A 6,214-nucleotide genomic window follows, 5' to 3' on the forward strand; every position below is an offset into this window, starting at 1 on the left:
GATCAGTCACAACACCTTCTCCATACACTGCACAAATTTTTTGTCTGTTTCAGTTGTGTTTTTACCTTCCTTGAAATCACAAAGCATAATATGATAAAAATGTAGCATATTTTCTTCTGTCTTCAATATTAAAATGGCTACACAAAAATACACCAATTTTAATGGTTTTTTTTAAATGCACATATATATGAAAGCTGTCACAATGCAATCTAACAAAATTGTTTTGAATGAATTTAAAGACAGCTAAGGGCTACTAGAACCATCTTATAGAAAAAAAATGAACAAATATTTTGGCTAACCCAATACTATCTGACATTAGAAGGAACCAGGGCTCCTTGGGAAAATAGCTAATTTTAAGGGTGAGACAGGGAAAATAGGAGATGAACATGGAATATCTCATTGACTGGAATCTAAGAAATACTCAAAGAATGACAATGATACTTCAAAGGGACAGAGAAGTCAGCTTGAAAAGACTTCCCCTGGTCAAATCTGGGACATTATAAGCAACAAAATAAATACTGACAGTAATAGATTAAAATCTATTATTGAATAAAAAAAATCCATGAGGCCACACTGAGGAAGGAAGGAAGGAAGGAAGGAAGGAAGGAAAGAAGGTAAGAGGGGAATAGAAGCAAGGAAAGGTTTTTCCATACAATGGAAAATCAACTAATAATAGAAAACACTATCTGGCAAGCAATGTACTCGCAGGTGATTTAAACAGAAGTTGTCTTGGAAGGAAAGGCTGGTAGGTGATGATTTGATGAGGAATAGGATAAATACTTATCAATACAAAAGGAAAATGATATTTTTGCAGTAGAGAAACCTGGAAGACACCATCATGACCAACAGACCAAGGTAACATCAGTAGTAATGAGTCAGGTGAACACTGTGCCTTCTGATGTGATAACCACAAAGAGCACAGCTTTAGTCCTACAAAGAATGCATTCCCAGCCTGGTCATGAGCACACACTAAGTGGACCCAGACTGTGGGACACATTAACTCTGCACTAGCTGGAATGATAGCCACTTAGCCATATATGACTCTTGAGCACTCGGAATGTGACTAGTCTTAGCTGAGATATGCTGTAAATACACTGAATTTCAAATACTTTGTATGGAAAAATGTTTCGTTTCGTTTCGGCAGCCGTCTGTCTCGAGAGACGATGGTCTTAAGAGTCTATCTGCACCGCCGAGAATGGCTGTGCAGTCCGACTCGGGAGTGACACGGTATCTGTCTCCTCCCGTGTTGAATCGACATCTTGCGATGACGCTGGAGTGTCCTCTCCAGTGGAGCTGAAGCTACAGAGCCTGGGCAGGGTGATATGGAGGGTCTGCTGTTGCCCATGCAGCAGACCTCCCCTCTCTTCGCAGCTGAATGGTCCAAGGGAAAGACGGAGTCAATACAGCTTGGCTTCAGGTGCGCCGCAGGAGTTGCCGGTGTTGACTACAACGTCAAACCGCCTTAGGGACTCCGGCTCCGGATTTTCTGTCGGGGTTTACTCCCTTAGCCTTTCCCCTGAAGAGGTATGCCGCAAGGCAGCGGAGGTTTTTTGCAGTCAGAGTTTTCCTTCTCTGATGTGCCATGACTGGAAGATCGAACCAGCGACACTTAGCTCGCAGGCTGACGCTCAATCCACTGAGCAAAACCAGCCAGGGGGTTGGAAAAATGTAAGTATATAATTTTATACTGATTATATTTTAAAATGATAACATTCTGAGTACATTGGATTAAATAGGTATATTATTGCTATTAATTTCACCTGATTCTTATTATTTTTTTCTAATTGGCTACTAAAAATTTTTTTTAAATATATGTGGTTCATATATTGAGCAATGAGGTCCTATAAAGTGGAAGGCCTGCACTGTTTAATATTATCATTTAATATTATCATAGATGTGAAAGACAAAGAAATATTGAAGAACTACTCTTGACTGAAGGAGACTAAAGTGCAGGACAATTAAATGCACAAACTGGGTCCATCCAGTCTCCTCAAGACCTGACTTTGGCATACATCTTTGCAAGAACACCACAGAAGCAAATGGTTGGGATGAAATTCATGGAAAAAAATTATTGTATCTCCTGGTAGAAATTGAATCCATATTCATAAGGACAGAAAACACAAATGTTGCTAGGAGGCATTAGATGCAATCGTGCATGGCAGCACTCCTCTCTATCTGTTGGTTCCCAGATGTCTGTATCTTGGTCATAAAGAGGAGAAAGAAAAAAAAACAGGGCATACATTGATCTCTGATTTATATAATAGCAACCTATAGGATAGCATACTAATTCTATGTGATATTGGCTTCAATCAACAACAATAGTCTTTAATATTCCATTCCTCCACTGTTGAAGAGGAGCTGCTTTGGGGAATTAAAGGATATCATAGTACCAGTGATTTCCATAAGCATTCCTCTTACTGACTTTTTACTGCTATATATAATGTTTATCCTTTGGTCCAATGTTGCATTACCATCATAACCCCGCATAAGACATTGGTTTGCCCAGAGGTGCTGGCAGAGACATGATGGGGAGGGCTAGGGGACCAAATTCAAATACTCTTATCAATCCTATGATATAGATATTCTTATCACTTCCATTTTACAAATGAGGAAACTGAGAGAGAAATTAATTAACTCACCCGAGGTCACATAGTAAGTGGCAGAGGCAGGATTCACATCCACTGTCTGGATACAGAGGATGATCTTAGCCACTGGTCTCTCTTTGGAGAATTTAGGTGACTCAGCCAATAGAACAAGCAGCACATCGGTCTTCTAATTACTGCCTTATGACTCTGTACTCTCTGCTATACTACCTGCCTTCCTGGAGGGTGTTGGAAAGAGAACACTGAGGATTTATAACCCGTAGGAGAGAAAGAGTAAACATTCCTTACATAACCATTGAAAGTGCAAAACATATCATGTTGTTTATCTTACAAAGATGAAATGTGAAACCTCATTAATTTTTAAGTAGCATAGATTTAGTAGCATAGATTTTCACCAAACAGAAGTAAACTAAAATCATTTGTCACCCTCATATGTAAAACCCTTCAGTTATTCCTCACTACCTTTCAAATATAATGCAAATTCTTTAGCCAGGCAAACTTCATACACTAGCTCCTGCCTGCACAACCCCCCCACTCCACCCACAGCCCGACTGCTCAAGTTATATCCCCTCACTCCAGACTCCAGACAAACTAAAATACACACATATCCTTCCATGGCCCTTGGTATTTGCATAAGCTGAACCCGCTGCCTAGAAAGCTTGTCTCCTCTAGGTTGAGGCCAGTTCTCCTGGCTACCCTGGCCCCATGTGGTTGTATTAACAATGTTTTATTATTTTCTGTATTTTGATGCCTTAGTATTTGGGGCCTTGCTGGTTCTGGAGGGGCTGCCTCTCTGAGGGTTTGCTAATTCCTAGAGATAACAAACAACTAACCTAGGAGCATGCCTTTATACACAAACTAAGCAATCCAGGGCCCATAGCCTCAAATGCCTTCTTTTTTTCAGCTCTCACCCACCTACCCTAATCACCCAGAAGACTATGGACAGCCATATGCTTCAGAGCCCACTGAAATTATTCAATTTGCCAATCCTAAACCTGTTTACCCTGCCTTGCTCAACCATAAGAAAGGCTCTGGCCCATAACCTTCTTCTCTCCCTTCACCTCCTGACCAAACCTGGCCCCTTGGGGTATGGCATGCCACCTCCTCCTAGGATCCCAGAGCATAACCAACTATGTTTCAATGGACATCCTCTCCTGATCTTTTGGCTTCACCATACCTAAATAACAACCAATTTAATAACCAATAGTTTAAAACTTGATGGTTAATCGCTCTTGCTCTTTTGCTGCCACCACATCATGGACATGCTGCTATTATTGCACTTTTCACACACCCCACTGCAATCCTTTATGGAACTGTCTCTACTGAGACACCTAGCATGCTGTGTGTCACAGTGTAGGCTCTCAATAAATGCTTGATAGATGAAGCATTTAATTAATTCATTAGTCCTGGAAGCCACAGCATGTCAAGTCACTTAGATACAAATCTCATCACTTTTCAATTAGTCTTTCCACTTACGACACCTATAAATCCAGATACCAAATTTATACATCTAAAATTAAAACTCAACTAACTGGTACATATCACTAGTTAGTGTAAGTATGAAACAATCCCAACCATAGTAGCAAATAATCCAAGATGAAAAAATGCTTTACAACTGCAAAATATTATTATTAGGTACAAAAATGTGTGTGAAAGAAATTCCGAGCAAAAGTATGAAATGGAGCTTTATTGCCTCAATTTTATACCATTCATCCAGACCCCATAAATCTGAGGGTTCATAAATTCTATTTGATGATAACTTACAAAAAGAAAAAATGACTTCTATACATTTAAGCCCTTCATGTATAACAATGCATAAATTTTAAATGATCTCACAGTATATAATTTCAGCTACAGTGTTCTTAAAGAGGAGGGGAAGTCACATATAACTGAGAGCCTACTATGTGCTAGGTATTAATTGAATTACAGAGGTTAAGCCTGATGATAATCTTGCAAGTTAAGCGCTATGACAACACTGTCCCTTCAAAGACATCCTTTGAAGGTGATCCCAGCCTTCTATCTGACTTATAAAGGGAAGTAAATTCACATAAGAAGTTATCCCTGGTTGAAAAGAGAGTGGAAGGGAGGGTCTGAAAATACAGAATAAAACAGTGCATACCTCTACAGGAAGAGAATATAGAAACATTACAAAACATGTAAGTATACACGGGGAAAGATGTCAGTTTCCGGAATGAAATGACACAACGAAGAAGTGGTCATCCACACCCACAAAGGATGGAGTGCGCATCGTGGGCCAAGTGCAATGACTTAGAGGAAGGAGGCATAAGCACACATAGCTTGGGTTCTGCTCCAGTCCCTTGAGCCCAGCTAGCAATTCCTAAATACAAGAACCATGTCTGACATGTACTTTGTATTCTATCAATATTTAATGAATAAATGAAAAAATGAGTGATTATTTTAAAAATAGTTTAAGCTGTATTCAAATACAAATATTAATGCAAAGTCATTTGGTAGTGCCACTGACATACCCATGTTCTGAAGCTAAAGAATCTATATGCGTGACCCATGGACATGAACTATGTTGGGGGGGAGGGGATTGCTGGAGGGAAGGGAGGTACTGGGCAGAGGAGGGGAAAGGGGAAGAAAAATGGCACAACTATAACAATATAATCTGTAAAGTATACTTTAAAAATAAAACTAACCAGAAATCCCCCAAAAATAAGTAAATAAATAAAATTGGAGATTAAAAATCCCAGCTCCCTAAAGCCTGCTGTCATGGCTCTTGTCTATCATCTTAGGAGGTGCAGCTGTTTATCTGAGAACTAACAGAGAGGTTTTTACTTCTGAAATATCCAATAGGCCACAGAAGGCATGAGAAACAGAAAATGTGTGGGGATTCATCAGCTTGTGTTCATTTTTTATTAATGTTTGCTTTTCTACATCAGCATTAGAAAGGCCATTGCTTTCCAAGTTATGCTCATTTTCTAAGGAGGAGCCTCCAGGGCTGCTGCCTCAGGGAGGAAAAAGAGATTTGAGCTTCCCACTTCCAAATGGGAATAGCTCCAATTTTAATTCATACAGTGAGCCTCCAGATAAGATTTGATTTGATTTGATTTTCTTAAGTATATTTTATTGATTATGTTGTTATAGTAGTTTCAATTTTTCCCCTTTGTTCCCCTCTGCCCAGTACCCCGCTTCCCTCCATCAATCCCACCCCCCTTAGTTCATGTCCATGGGTCATGCATATAAGTTCTTTGACCTCACCCTTTCCTATATCATTCTTAACTTCCCCCTGTCTATTTTGTACCAATAGATTATGCTTCTTAATCCCTGGACCATATCTCCATTTCTCTCCCTCCCCTCTCCCAGCTGATAGCCCTCCAAATGATCCCCATACCCATGATTCTGTTCCTATTCTGATTTGCTTAGTTGGATTTTATTTTGATTTTTTATATTCAGTTGTTGATAGTTGTGAGTTTGTTGTCATTTTAGTGTTCATAGTTTTTATCTTTTTCTTAGGTAAGTCCCTTTGACATTTCATATAATAATGGCTTAATGATGATGATCTCCTTTAGTTTTACCTTGTCTGGAAAGCACTTCATCTGCCCTTCCATTCCAAATGAGAGCCTTGCTGGATAGATTAGTCTTGG

This window comes from Furipterus horrens, unplaced genomic scaffold, assembly GCF_987537825.1.
Source record: "Furipterus horrens unplaced genomic scaffold, mFurHor1.1.pri manual_scaffold_3, whole genome shotgun sequence".
NCBI lineage: Eukaryota > Metazoa > Chordata > Mammalia > Chiroptera > Furipteridae > Furipterus > Furipterus horrens.